The sequence below is a fragment of the Gossypium hirsutum genome, chromosome D07 (assembly GCF_007990345.1).
Source record: "Gossypium hirsutum isolate 1008001.06 chromosome D07, Gossypium_hirsutum_v2.1, whole genome shotgun sequence".
NCBI classification, from domain to species: domain Eukaryota; kingdom Viridiplantae; phylum Streptophyta; class Magnoliopsida; order Malvales; family Malvaceae; genus Gossypium; species Gossypium hirsutum.
The window spans coordinates 12,760,239-12,776,317 of record NC_053443.1 but is presented as its reverse complement, the minus strand read 5'-3'; the positions used below and the strand labels follow the sequence as shown (position 1 = coordinate 12,776,317).

Genomic DNA, 16,079 nt, shown 5'->3' with positions numbered 1-16,079 from the left:
TCAAATGCTAGTCTTTATAACTTAAATATGTCCGATTCTTCCTCACCCAAATCTTTCTATGTTGTGGTCTCCTTATTCCATTTGCTGTTGTAACAAGTTGTACATCAGATCTAAACTTTTTCCAATCTTGTATCATTTTAAAACAATGGGGTTTGATGTCTTTCATTCCCACAATAAAAGTATATGGTTTTTCCTTTCATCCTGTTACCTTTGTATTGTTATCTAGGTAATGTTATATTAAATGATGCAACATGCTTTGTGTTCCTCCTCCAATTATTCATCAACTTATAACAAAGAGATCTAATACACCTAATCTTTCCACAATGATAACAAACAAGTGTTTGATTCATCTTTTTACTTGTTTTAAGAGAAGAAAACCCATTTCTTTAGTTTTAACAAAAAATGTAGAGGTGCTGGCTCTTTACCTGAATTGATGTAGCCAAGTCTTTTATGGATTGGTTCAAATATTCTTGAAGCTAAAATTTCATCAAGCCTCTCACTTTGGCCTCCAAACTTCCTCAAGACAATGTTCGAGTTAGCTAGCTCATTCTCAATGGCTTTTAAAGCATCATCTTATCCTTGAGCTACGATTTTCAGCCTTTTATTTTCTCTGTTGAAGATGATGACTTCTTTCCTCAAGAAATCATTCAAATGGAAAAATATTTCCATATTCTTTATCATTTGGTAATAAGAATATTCAATTGAATCATATGGCTCAACATCATGATCTGAATCATTGTTTACTCTACAATTTGTTGGAACAGAGGCAGTAAAAGCAACATAGCTGCTCAAATCTTCATCTAAATCAATAAAATCACTAAACTCTTTATCATTCCCAAAAATAGACTTTTGCTTCTTCTTGATGGTGTTAGCACATTTGGATTGAATGTGACCAAAGCCCTTGCATCCATAGCATGGAATTGACCTTTTCTTGGGCTCAAAATCATCATCATTCACATGGACCTTTTTTACATTCTTATTTCTCTTTTCAGCATTTGTATCCATTCTCTTCTTAGAAAAAAATTAAACGACATGGTAAGTAAAGGCAACTGCTCCTTGATCTCATCAATAGATTCTATAATTTCAAACTAAACACAAAGTCACCTTTAATTGTGTCTGAAACCTGTTCTGATACCAAATGAAAAAACCTCCTTTGATACTAATTGAAAAAAACTTCAGTTTTCACCTCGTTCCAACTTTGATGTCCGAACAAGCGTTGGAAAAAATAACTTGGTTTGCAATTGAAAACTAGTTTCATTCTAAATTCTGTTAGAACAGAGGTTGGATCAAAATCGAACATAGCATATTAAAGAACAGTAAAACAAAGAGAAAAGTAAGGAGATAAGTAAAATATGATATTGGTTAACGCAGTTTAGATTCACCAATCCTACTCTAAGGAGCCTTGCTCAAATAACGCTTTTATTCTGTAATTTGTCCGGATCAATTATTGGCTACAACCTAACTACCCTTACACCAATAAATATTTGTAGCCCTAATATTGAACCCAATTTGTTGCAAACCACTCTCCTAAAAATACCTCAATTACAATCAATCAAATCTCTCCAATAAAACTTAATAAGAGCATAAAAAATGCTAAGCTATGAAACAATTACTCAATAAAGTACTAAAAAACACTCACCAAGTGCAATACAAATAACCTATTTATAGGCTGATACAAATAGCCTCTTTAGCAGTGGTTTCTTCTTCTTTTTCTTATTCTTCTTCTTCCTCTTCTTCACTCTGTTGGAACATTTAGTTTGAATGTGACCATATCATTGACACTCACAACATTGAGCCCATTTCTTCTTATCTTTTTTTTTATTCTTTTATGTTGACCACCCCTTTGAATTTGTTCTTGGGAACGCTCTTGCTAGCCCCAAAATTCATTAGTCGCATTGACTGCTTTAAATAACTTGTTGAAGTTCTGAGTGAGCGATGCAATCTTTTCTTAAAGTTTCTCAATCACAGTAGAGTTGGAATTTGACACTTATTCTCTCACTTGAAGATAAATATTTCTCTCACATTTGGTTCTACTACGTTTGGCTTTATCTAGATTCATTTTAAAGGTTTAGAGGGACTCTATGAGTTTATTTATCTGCAGGCTCGCAAGGTCTTGACTTTAATAAAGAATCTCTTAGGTAGATATCTCAACAATTTTCTAACCAACTTAGTGTTGGAATATTCTTCTTCCAAGGAAATTGCTCGATTCAATAGATGACATAGTTACAATAAAATTCACCTATGGTCTCTAAATATTGCATTCTTATATTTTCAAATCTAGTGGTCAACATTTGCATATTGGATTTCTTAATAGTAATGATTCCATCATGTTAGTTATATAGAATACCCCGAACCTCTTTTTCAATAGTTCAATTTGAGATTCTTTTGAATTCTTGCTAGTTAACTCCACAAAAAAATGACATATAATGCTTTGGAGTTGGCATTACCAAGATATTCCTCATCAGTTGTCCACTACAACTTAGGTTTTGGAATTCTTTTAGCAATTGTTTCAACCATGAGAGGTTTCCATCCAACAAAAATAGAGTGCCAAAACTTTTCATCGATAGGCTTGATATATGCCTTCATTGATGCCTTTCAATAGGCATAATTACCACAATCCAGGATCGATGGATTGGTGGTTGATGATCTTTCCACATCTTACAATTAGCAACACCAATAATCTCCACTAGCTATGTTAAGTGGGTAACTTTGATGCCAATTGTTGACTCGAACCAATGGTGAACTAAAAGAAACATAATATGAATAGAAGCGATAACAAAAGAAAAATAAGGGAAATCAAAATTGTTTACATAGTTTAGTTTCCTTATGTCTACGAAGCTTAGCTTAATGAGATGAATTCATTATCTTTGAACCTGGTACAACCAATGAACCTAATTCTAACACACCCATTGAAGAATCGCCATTATTATATTATAAGGTTTTACTATCTAAAATGCATATTCATAAATAGCATTCCTTAATGAACTAAAAAGTGCTCTCAATATTTAGTATATAAACCTATACAAGTCTCTCAAATATATAGAAGATTTCGAGATTTACTAACATACTAAAGATCAATCATAATACACAACTAAAATAGCTAAATACAATAAAATAATAATGAACCAAGTAAAGTGAATTGTTGGAAGATAAGTCTTCAAGTTTTATCTGGATCAAACATCTTGATCCAAGGGATTTGGTACAATCGATTCGATCAGATCTGATATGTTTCTCCAAGTGAACTGATAATGTAAATCTTCAAAATAAGGAAACTTTATCTCTGTTGTAGTGGTGATGAAAGTGGGCACTTCCATTGGCACATTACAGTCACTTCAAAAAATTGCTCAAACACATCTATTTCGACAATGAGGGTTGTCATCACATCAACCTCTACTATTCCAACTATTTTCTTTTAGCTCACACTAGTTATACTTGAAATCCATTGTGGATTATTTTTTTGCCATGTCTTCAATTATCCTGACAGCCTCTTCAAGTGACTTACTCAATAGTGTTCTATTAGTTGCTACATTGAGATTACCTCTGATTGACTCTCTTAGCCCAATGTAGAAAGTCTAGATTAATAACCAATCTAGCAATTGGTGGTGAAGACACTTCTTATGCATGTCCTTAAACCGTTCCTATTCCCCACGTAGAGTTTCCTCTTCATATTGTTGGAAAATAGTGGCATCGTTCCACAACTTGTTTAGATGCACTTCCGCAAATGTTGGTTGGAATATTCATGGGAAAAACCAAAAATATTAAATAGCATAGACTGTCTGAATAACCACTGGCTTAATCTCAATGTTGATTGCTTTCACAGTTGGAAAGTGAATATTAGGTCTGAGTCTTTCGACATGCGGCATAGCAACAGGAGCAACGTGAGGAACTCATACATTAATTTGTCCATTAACTTTATCATTAACATTGGGGTTAGCCATGGTTGACTCTTCAAACTCAACATCGAAATTGATATTTAATCGTTTGAGCCTTCGTAGACTCCTCTCAATTTCTAAATCAAGTGATAAAAACTCTAGATTTTGACTTCTGCGCATAGAAAAGCCAAAAGAACTTAAAAATAAAAATAAATTTGAGCTAGGCGAAAAGTAATTAAAATTGTTAACTAAATTAGCAATTGATTCTCCTGCAATGACACCAAAAAACTTGTTGAACAAATATCACACACTCAAGCATACGTATCATGACAAGTAGTATAAAAAGATCATTCCCATGGAGAGCTTTTACTAATTATAATGCTAATCACCAATTATTACTTTTTAAGCTATCCAAATAATTTGATAATAGAAATTTTCAAACTAAATCTAGTAAATAAAAATTAGCAAAGAAAAATAAAATGAAATAATCAATCAAAGCTTAGAATTACAATTTCAACTAATGTATTAACTAATTGTTCTATCTATACCTGATTTATCTAATAGAATTTATTGCTGGCATAAGATACTAAATTCCCTTAATTATCTTTAAGCAATTAAAGAACTAATTTAATCTAATTATTGAGCTATAATCTCATGCTAATAATATAGACCAAATTGATTAAGAACAAATCTCAATTTTTGCTACCCAAGGTAATCGAATATATTCGTATCTTAATTACAAATTAATATTTGACCAATCTAATTTAGACCAAGAGTTATTCATTTTAATTTCTTTAAGTTTTTTCAAATTAATAGTTGGCCAGACTATTATTAATAAAGAAAAAAATGAATAAATAATCAAATCTCTATAAAAAAATAAAAAGATATGAAAGAAAAATATTCAATTAATTACACATGGAATTCATTACACATGGAAAAATTGAAAAACATCTGAAAATAACACAAGAATTAGTCATGAAAAAGGAAACAAGAAAAAAATAGATAGAGAAATTGAGGCTGCTTGATGATTTTCATCGAACCTTAATACTTGAAGGCTTTGGCAGCTACTTTCATTCTATTAGTACAAAAGTGAATAATATCTAACCATTAATCAAAAGCTATCATTGCTTGGCTTTGATTTACATCAATCCGCATGGTGAAAAGGAGGGAAACAAACTTGGAATCTCATCTTTGATAATGAGCAAAAGTTTTGCAAAGAAAATAAGATAAGCGGGTGTCCAGTAAGATGTGGGTGTTGAGTGTACTAAAAAAACAATCAAGTTTATGCCTAGAACTACAACTAATCATAGGAAAAGATGGACAGTAGTTGGAGAAATTCTCACAACCCTACACATCAAAGGGTGGCATTAATTTTACCCAGTGGAGATACTTTCCCTCGTCGAATTGAAGAGTCATTTCCCAATAACATCAACAATCAAACTTTATCAAATTCCATTGCATCTATCTTTCAAAAAAGAAAGAATTCTTTGGTGGGAGATTGAATTGAAGAGTAGTGGTGGTGGAGAAAAGAGTGGCAAATGCCCCCATAAGCATTATAGTCCTTGTCATGTGGGTATTTATTTTTCATGCAAATTACCAAAAAGAAAAAGAAAATAAAAATATTAGTACAACTTTATTTGTCCCTAGCTAGCAGATGTGAATTATATCATTGATAAAGAGTCAACTTCAGCTTACTCTTGTCTTAGTTGGTTAAGTTTCTAATCGTTGGAACTTCATTGAAAATGAATGATTTTCTTTACCTCGAAACCAGGCTGGTCGGTCGTGGTTGCAACGCAACTATGACTAAGGGCTAGTTTGGTAATATTACTTTTGAAAAGTGCCGTGGAAAAATACTATTGAGAAGTGCTTTTGAAAATTTTAAGTGTTTGGTATTACTATCAAAAAGTGCTTTTGAGAAATAAAATGTCTATTTTAGACATAACATTATAAAATAACAAATATGTATTTAAATAATGTTCAAATTAGTTAATATTATGATATTTTAGTAAAAATATAAAAAATAATTTATTATAACTTATTATTAATATTTTAATATATAATATTAGTTTTAAATATTTTAGGAAAAGTGACTTTAGACAAAAGAAAAAAAAGGAAAAAATGAGTTCTAACGTATGAAAAAAGGGGAAAAAACGGAATACAACAAATAAGGTCAAAAATATAAAATCAACCTCAAAAGCATCAACCTCAAAAGCACTTTTGGCTGAAAAAACACTAAAATTTGACTTTTTCATATGAGAAAAAGGACATTTTTTAAGCTAAAAAAACTTCTACTTTTTACCTGCCAAACGCAGCCTAACGGTGGCAGCCACACTTTTAGTGTCAACAAAATAGTCCAAATCAGTCGGATTTTAATACTAACTAGCCTTACAACACTTGTTTTTTAAAATTAATTTGTAATATAGCCTTAAATTTCAAATTCCAAATTTCAACACACTACACTTTTAAATTTACTCAGAATTTTTAAAATTTTTAATAATATATATTGTGAATGCCCAAATTTGACCGAGCTTACAACCCAAGAAAATAAAATACAACAGGCCCAAAAAAAATACAAATGACCCAAAATTTAAACCCAAACAAATCAAAACTCTAAAGCCCAAATGGCCCAAAATCTAAAACATTTTTCAGCAAAATTTCAGCAGCAAACCCTAGCTGGCCGCCGCATGCCTCACGTGGCCTCCTCGTCTGCCATGCCTCCAGCCTATCACCGGCCACCCATGCGTCTGACGCCCTCTGACACCACCTGCAACACGCAAGCAAGAAGACAACAAAAGCAACAGACAAACGAAAAAGACAAAAAATAGAAGATAACATGTAGTTCGGCTATAAAAGCTGAAAATGAAACCATTGTAAGGTTCTTCCCGATTTTTACGAATAGAAATAAAAAGCAGAAACTGTTTTTAATCTTTCTTTTTCTTTCTTTTTATTATTATTTTTCTTTTAAAAAAAAAGAAAATAAAAAAGGAAAGCAAAACTTACCTGAGGGAGATTCGCAGCCCCGTCGTTGGTAGTCCTTCACCGTCGTCGGATTCGCGTTCAAAGGAGGGGGATTGAACCATTTTCTTTCGGACCCTCGGGTCAAGAAAACCCAACACTTGAATACACCGCGAAGCGAGGGCTAAAAAGGCCATCTTTTCGTCACCGGCCTTTGGCCTCGGCGGTGGCGGCGCGGCCGTTCGTCGGCAATGACCATGGCCGGATAATGGAGGGGGCTGAGAGGGCTTTCAGTTTCTTTTTCTTTTTGTAACAGGGGCTGCAAATGAGGGTTTCAAAATTTTTTTTGTTTAAATAATAAAAACAAAACGGCGCCGTTTAGGGGAAGAGATCTGCGCATTCTTGCCCTAAGGGTAATTTTCGCATTTGGTCCCTTCATCTTGCACTGAAGCGCAATCTGACCTTTTTATTTTTTTAATTTGGGGCTACGAATTCTGTGTCTGTTTCAATCTGGTCCTTAGACCATGCGCAGACTCTCACTGCGTTTAGGGCTGGGGAATATTTCCCTATAGGTCCCTCAAGCTTCGAGCGTGTTTCAGTTTAGTCCCTTGCAGCCTGTTTCATTTATTTACAGTTTCGACCCCCCAGATTTTTGTTCGTTTCCAGTTTCATCCTTGGTTCTTTAATTTCTTTCTTTTTTTTTTCTTTTAAATTGCTTTTGTTTATTATTATTAGTTTTGTTTGTTTTGATTTCATTTTTATTTGCTTTCTAAACTGTGTAATTTTTTTATATATATTATTTCATTTAAATAGTTTTACGTATTATTTATATTAAACCATTTTTGTTTATATGTATTATCTTAAATTTTCTTTTCTATATGACATTCCATATTTTTTTATATATATACTATCTCCTTTAAGATGTATTATATGTTAATTATTTTAAAATTGTTTGGTACCTTTTATTCGACTTTGCTATTTGTCTTAATTTATTTATTATCCATTCCAAGAATTCTTATATATTCTTTTTATGCTTTCATATGTGCATATATATTATTATTTATCTTAAAATTTTTCATATATAATATTTTTAAATTGTTTTGTATATGATTGATTTTTTTAAAAAAATTTCTTTTATTTATTTAAGACTCATTTATTATCTTTTAAAAAATTATCTTACATTTATTTATTCTAATTTACTTTATACTACTCATTTTGAAGTTACATATATGTTATTTAATTTATTCATCTTTGTTTATTAATACTGATGTTTAAATAATGTATGTTGAGTGATTATTTTCATTGTGTGTGCCATTAGTGTAATTTTATTCATGTATCATTACTCTGCGATTATTATTGCATTGTTAGCTCACGTCCTTGTATTGTAAATTAAGCATCAACATAGTTATCCAACTTAGATTGCTTTATCATTTTTTTCCTAAATAAAACAAATCCATCTCGTTCGAGTATTGTACTCCCAACTATTCAAAAAAAGAAAAGTTTTAAATTAAGGCAATATTTCGCGTTTGGAAAATTCGAGAAAACGTGCCCTAACGTGCTGGGTTTCGATTTCTCGTTCGACCAAATGGCCAAATACCCTTTTAAACTTTCAATAACTAAGGCAATATTTTGCATTTTGGAAATTCGATAAATTGTACCCTAACTTACTGGGTCTTGATTTTCTCATTAAACCCAAATAGCAAAATATCTTTTAAATTTCAAACACATAAAATTTCAAAAAATAAAGGCAATATTCTATATTTAGAAAATTTGAGAAAATTGTGTCCTAACTTACTGGGTTTCGATTTTCCTCGTTGATTCTAAGTAATCGAATATCCTTTTAAAATTAAAATAAATGAGGTGTAAATAAAAAATGAAATGCAAACTTACTCTCAAAATATGAGATGTCGGGTCCTAACTTACTGGGTGTGACGTCTTGTTACTTCGAGATAAGAAGACATTTTTCTATTTTGATTTATTCGAGTAATTTTAAAATAACACACATAAAGAAGGATCGTATTTTTAAATTCTTTAAAGTTTTCAATTTTCGGCACCAAGACATTAAGTAATCAACTAGGTACCAATTTTGGGCGTCTCGAGGGTGCTAATCCTTCCTCGTGCGTAACCGACTCCCGAACCCGTTTTCTGAATTTCGTAGACCAAAATCGTTGTTTTAATAAAAATTAAAATTTTTATTAAAAACAACCACTTGTCGAGGTTTTAATTTTTATTAAAAACAACCACTTGTCGAGGTGACCCGATCACACCTCATCAAAAAAGATTGGTGGCGACTCCCGTTTTTGATTTCATTTTTCAAAACCCAAGTCGACCCCGTTTTGTCAAAAAATGGTGCCAACATATATATATTGATGATGCGGTCGTTGAAAGCACCAAAAATATATTATCCCTAATAAATAATGAAAAGAATAGTAAAAGGGAAGTAGGGTCAAATCCTCAGGGACTGGACTTGCAAAATATCTTGTTCCGTAATATCCCAGGCAAAGTCTTGCCCAAGACAACCTGCGTTCCTGAAAAAAAAATAAAAACAATAGCAGAATTAAATTGTTGGATCTAGAAACGAAAAATAAAATAAAAACAGAATTAAGAATATTGAATTGAAAATTCGAGAAATTAAAAATAGAGTTAAGAGAAAGAAAATTCTTATGGGAGATTCCAACCTCCAGTTGTCTCGTTCCGCCTTGGGTTCAATCCTCGGCTTTTAGATGATCCTTCCCAAACCAAATAAGCCAGTTATAGTGGAAGAGGACGCCTACGACCACCAGCTCCAATGATTTAGACTTATTATTTGATGAAACCTGACTCTAGCTAACAATCGCTTCTGTGATATCGTCTTATGCTAGATCAACGCTTCTCAATGGCGAATCCCACACCATTTTGTCTCTTGGGCTCGCCAACCTCTGACGCAGTAAGCTAACGAACCGACTGTGCAACCTTCCCAAAACATACAAAGCGACCGCCTTTGCATATGTTGAAAAACTTACTTCTTAAGGGACTTGGACGGAAGCGTCATCCCCGTAGTGTAGAGAAACGATGAATACTCAGCGAGAAGGCTAAGTACGAATTCTAAGCCTCAAGAACCTTTTTGGGGATTTTTGACAACCTTCGGCTAGATGAGTTTAGTGGCTCATGGTTGTGGTAGAAAAGAAAATAAATAAATAAAAATAAAGATTTTATTAAAAAGAAATATGAGAAGAACAAAAGCCTAAACTTTTGGGGAGAGAGTATTTACAAAAAAAGAAAAGATGAGATCCCCTTTTGAGTCACTTCACCCCCTATTTATAGTGCTAAGGGAGATATTCTAATCCTACTTAAATTCCTAAAAGATAAATACATTTAATTAAAGATAAATAAAGATAAAATAAAATCCTAAAAATAATCCTTAATAATTATCTCAATATTAATTATCCTAATATAATTAAAATAGAGTTTAATAGAATAAAATCTCTTCTTTTTACATTTCAACCCTTGTGTCCTCCATGCTTGCACTTTTGGCACCAACTTTTCCTTGTGTCACACATTGGCCCATTTTATCTCTAAATTCACGCTTTTGGTCCTTAATTTCACTTTTGCCTCAAATTTAGTCCCTATGAGATAAAAGATCATAAATAGCTCAAATTAGCAGGATCATACTCAGAATAAATACATAATTAATACATAAAAATACGCTATTCTAGAGTGTTATCAATTGAGAACTTCTAGCACACTAGATTATGCTCGACATGACACAAATATATTTTAAGCAAATATAAAATATTTTAAACATGATTATAATATGAGAAAATACTATAAATGCAAATTACCATATTTACTAAAAAAGTTATTCTTAAAGAGTCTTCTAATATAATTAGAGATACGTGTATAAATTATAAATAATACATATCTGATAATCAGAATTAAAATTAATTTAATACAAAACACAATCAACTTGGATGTTTAGATTCTTAAAACTTCAAACTTTTACTAACCATGCCAGTATAATTATATTTTATATGTTTCTATTTTATCACATATATCTAATTTATTTTTTTAAAAAAAGTAACAGAATAGAATATAAAATTTTGGGATGGGGCTATTTCATTTTGGGTCGAGGTTAAAATGGAGTTGGGATGGATTCGAGTTTGTATACATAAATTTTGGGTTGAAACCAGGTCAAGGGAAAAAAAAAGACATATTTCTACCCCGCTCAGTTGCAACGTGGTTATAAAACTTATTTCTATACAATCCTCCATCCCTAATCCTTCTTCTGCTTCACCAACAGTTTCTTCTTATTTAGAGCAGTCTATTGCATCTTCTTCATCACACGAGGAGAAGCAGATATTATTAAGCCAAAAATACATTTGTACACTGTTGATACTATTTTTAATCCTACATATATTCACATGGCCGTGAAGTATCCTCAGTGGCAACAAACTGTACATGATGAACTGAGTGCGTTACAAAAGAATGACACTTCGACTCTAGTTCCTCTTCCTAAAAATAGAAAAGCAACTGGTCGTCGATGGAGTTTCAAAGTTAAACACTGGCAAGCTGTCAAAAGGGTGTTGAGATATTTACAAGGCATTATACATCATATGGAGTCTTTATACAACAGCTGATCATCTCACGTTAACAACATTTTCTGATTCCGATTGGGGTAGTTCACTTGAGGATCGCCGTTCAACTTCACGATTTTGCATTTATCTCGGAGGGAATCTTGTTGGTTGGTCCTCCAAAAAGCAAGCTGTTGTGTCTCGGTCAACCTCAGAAGCCGAGTATCGTAGTTTGGCTAACACTACAGCTGATCTTGCTTGGTTTGTTCATCTGCTGACTGAAATTGGTGAAAATGTTGTAGGCACTCCAACTATCTAGTGTGACAATATGGGTTCTGTTCAGGTAGATGCAAATCCTGTAGTACTCCATGCACGAATGAAGCATGTGGAGTTAGACGTACATTTTGTTTGCGAAAAGGTTATGCGTGGACAACTGCAAATCAATCATGTACCTGCACAAGAACAGGTTGCTGATATATTCACAAAGCCACTGTCCGAAACTTATTTTACAAAACTGAGATCAAAATTAGGTGTGTGCAATATGGACATTGAAAAAGTGTTCAAAGAGCAGAATACGGGAAAATATTAGAATATTAAGCATATGTTAGACTATTAAGCACATGTTTAATGTGATAAATGTATTGATAGTTAATTTTGCTTAACTGACAATTAGTCAGTTGTTGTTGTTGTTGTTGTTGACTATCAGTTACCAGTAAGTTCATTGATCAGTGTGTATAAACTGATAAGTTCTCCCTTGTATTCATGATGATCGAAAATCTGTTTTTATCTTTATTTCATTTTTTTGTGTTCTTCGATTCTTGCTGTTACTTTTTTTCTGTGTTCATGGTGCTTTTCTGACAGAGAGATATAGAAATTTGGGTACTGATTTAAGTTTTGATTAATGGAATTAGGAGTTGGATCATTGGCATAACTTTTCCTAATAAGAACAAAGAAGAAAGAATAGTTATCAATATTCCTCATTTTCGTGCTTATCCATTGTATACTTTTGGTCACCATCAACATCGTTTTTATGCCTTCTGTATGATTTATTATCTTCTTTGCATTGTTGAAAACTACTGGAAAAGCTTAGAGACTTTATTCAATTCGTTTTTTATTTTAAACAAAGGATATGATAATCCTGAGATAAGAGAAGAGTCGTAGGTACTAAAATTCCAACCCACTAAATATTTCAGAAAAATTGTTGAATGTATTTGTTTGAATGGGTGATGAGAAAATAATAATAAGTAATGGTGAGAGTGAATATTATAACAATGAAATTAAAATTAGTGATGAAATAGATGTGAAAACTGACTATAAAAATGATTAGTTTGGTTATAATATAATGCAGAAGCATGTAAAGTCATTTTTTTAGTAAAATTATTAAGACCATTTTATATTATATAATAATACAATTTATATATTTACTAAATTAACGTATAAAATGTAAAATTTATACAATTGTTGTATAACAACAAAATCTATAATTAATGTATAATTATTACAATTATATTTATAATTCTTTTGATTAGTTTATAATATTTCTTAACCTTAACCATGACCATCCTTCTGATAAAAAATATTATCGTTCCATTAAAATAGAGAATTGGTTGACAACGAAAAATAAATGGGACATATTTGTAATATTGCCTTTGGAGTAGAGCTATCAACGGGTCAAGTTCATTTTTGAGTTGGTTTGATCCGCCCAAAACTTCATTTTACTATTCAATAAATAATAATATATATATTAATTGATATTTTATAAATTTTATAATTAAATTTAAATTTTAAAAATATTTTTTTATTATTTAAATTGAATTTGGGCCCAAAATATAAAAATTCTTATACAAATTTGCTCCGAATTAAGCCCTATAAAACTCGGCGAACCATATGGCCCTCGAACACGCCTACTTCGGTTTGAGTTTTCATTCAATGAAGCTCAAACAACCAGCTGAAAATGTGAGTTGATTGGCCCGAACTCACTGATACGATGCCTTCCAAAGGGATGTAAAATTCAAATAGTAATAATAATAATAAAGCATAAAAGGGTATATTTTCCTAAGATGTTATCTCACTATAGGTGTTATGAAAGGGGGCTTAAGCTAACTTTGCGATTTTTGCGCTTCCCTTCCAACAAAACAAGTAAACAATAATGAGACTTGATTAAAAGGAAATATTGAGAAATAGGGGCAAAATATAAAAAAAAGTCACTTTTTTTTTAAAATTTATCGAAATGGGTCTAGTATTTTATTATTTATCGTAATGGGTCATTTTCCCCTAAATCGCGTCCAAGTCACCGCTAAGTCAGGGGACGTGTCAACAAATAGCGGCCACGTCAGCGCGCTTTGCTGACCTGACAACAAAGCGCGTCCGCGAAAGCACGATTTGTGTACACGTCAGGAAATCGCGCTGACGTGGCCACGCTTTGTTGCCACGTAGCGCGCCCCTGGGGACGCGATTTGCCCATTTTTCTCATGTTAGGTTTTTGGATTTTAAGGTTTAGGGTTTAGGGTTTTTAGAATTTTTAAGGTTTTTGAGAAAAAGTAAATAAAGAAGGGATTAGGATTTAGGGTTTCCTAGTTAAATTAATTATAATTTATTCAAAATTGGATTACGTTTCGTGTTTATGGGTTTTTAAGATAAAATCAAAGCAAGATGCTTTATTAGAAGGATTTCTAAAGTCGCGCCCACGTGTACGCGCTTTTGCTACAGTAGGTCCTGGAAAAATAATTTCGAGTTGACGTTTTTGAGCAAATAGTATAAAAAATGCTTCAAGCAGGATGCTTTATGAGAAAAATTTGTGAAATCGCACCCTCGTGGATGCGCTTTTGCTACAGTAGGTCCTGGAAGAAATAATTTTGAGTTGACGTTTCTGAGCAAATAGTTTAAAAAACGCTTCAAGTAGGATGCTATTTGAGAAGAATTTGTGAAATCGCGCCCTCGTGGACGCGCTTTTGCTACAGTAGGTCCTGGAAAAATAATTTTGAGTTGACGTTTCTGAGCAAATAATATAAAAACGCTTCTAGCAGGATGCTATTTGAGAAGAATTTGTGAAATCACGCCCTCGTGGACGCGCTTTTGCTACAGTAGCATACTTGGGCTGAGGCTATAAATGAGGCAGAAAATGTTTTCAGAATGCATAAGTACAGCAAAAACAATTTAGAGAGGCTAAGAAGGTTAGAGTTTCAAATATGAGTGAACGTATTAGTGTTGTTATCTACTATGATGGTGAGGTTTTCCACACCGAGAATGGTGTTGTTTTTTTGTCCGAGAATATGGTACGACTGGTTTTTAACCAGAATATAGATTTGACAGAACTTCGTAAAAGAATTAGGCGTAAAATTTTCGGAACGACGCCAATGGAAGTTCTGTTTATTACTTATCAATTTTGTTCTTCTGTTGATCCGGTGACATATAACTCGTTCGACATAAAAGGTGTTCGTAGCTTGGAGGTAATGGTGTAGACTCATCTTGCTAGTGGAGTATCTTATATTGAGTTATATGTACAATTTACATCGTCAAATGATGTACTTGCGACCGGTGTTCGAGATGTATACACGACCCCTGGCTGACACTCGGTTAGCGGGTTACAAAACACGGAACAACCCATGTTTGGTAGCGGTGTCGAATGCACATCCCCTGCAAGACACTCTGTCGGTGGATGGGACATGTACGTTGGTGGCTCGATGTTTGATGCTGGAAATGCATACTAGGGAACGGCATCAAGTTCTAGTGGTTAGCAATCTACATCCAATTGGGAACGTTATGAAATGCCCAGAAGAAGGGATGATGTACTCCCTACGACGTCAACCTTTGAGGGAACCTCGTACGCTGCAGATGATTGTGGGTTAGAAGATGACTCCGATGTGGATCCACCTCGAGAGCCCGGGCCTGATGGTGTAGAAGTTGGCTTATTTTCTAAACTAGAGCCTATTCCAATAGAACCTGAAGATGCTGAAAGAAGTTCAGATGAAGAAGAAAATCCATGATTCAGAGCATACTCACTTCCAGTCCACATGCATAATGTCGATCTGTCTGCAGATGATGTGTTAGAGTTTCCAAATCTACCACACCGGTTGTGTGATCGTACAAGTTCAGGGCTAGATTCGGGTGAATTTGAAGTTGGTAATTAGTTTACCAACAAGGATAGTTTTATTGGTGCTTTGAAACAACATAGCATCAAAAACGGCGTTAACTACCACGTCGTTAAATCTAAATCTGGTAAGTTTGAGGCAAAGTGTGCGGTGCAAGACGGCACATGTTCATGGAAAATCTACGCCTCCTTAAGGAAAAGGACAGGGTTGTGGGAGATTAAAAAGTACAAAGGTCCACAAACATGTGCTGCAGGTACAGTATTGACGGTTTCTTAATAATACTGTTATTATGTAATGTTGCATTATTTAATGTACTTCGTTTATAGGTGTTTCACAAGATCATCCCAAGATGGATTCAGCTCTGTTAGCTAGTTTGATACTACCCATGGTGAAAGCAGATCCCAATACTTCAGTGCCAGTGTTAATTGCCAATATCCGTAGCCAAATGGGGTACACGCCCTCTTACCGCAAGGCTTGGATAGCTAAGCAAAAGGCGTTGGAAAATATGCATAGTGGGTGGGACGCCTCATATAATGAAATATGGTAGTGGTGTCAAGTGCTAGAGAGATACGTCCCAAGTACCATCACAGACCTTGAAACGGAACATGCGT

General features: G+C 33.3%; 1 non-coding gene across 1 annotated transcript; it reads left to right on the top strand.

Annotated features, from left to right (window-relative positions):
* The first annotated feature begins 3,594 nt into the window (after positions 1–3,594).
* On the top strand, positions 3,595–3,701 carry LOC121219712 (small nucleolar RNA R71). Its single transcript, XR_005916603.1, has one exon. It is a non-coding gene; the product is annotated as a small nucleolar RNA R71 (small nucleolar RNA).
* Positions 3,702–16,079: the final 12,378 nt, after the last annotated feature.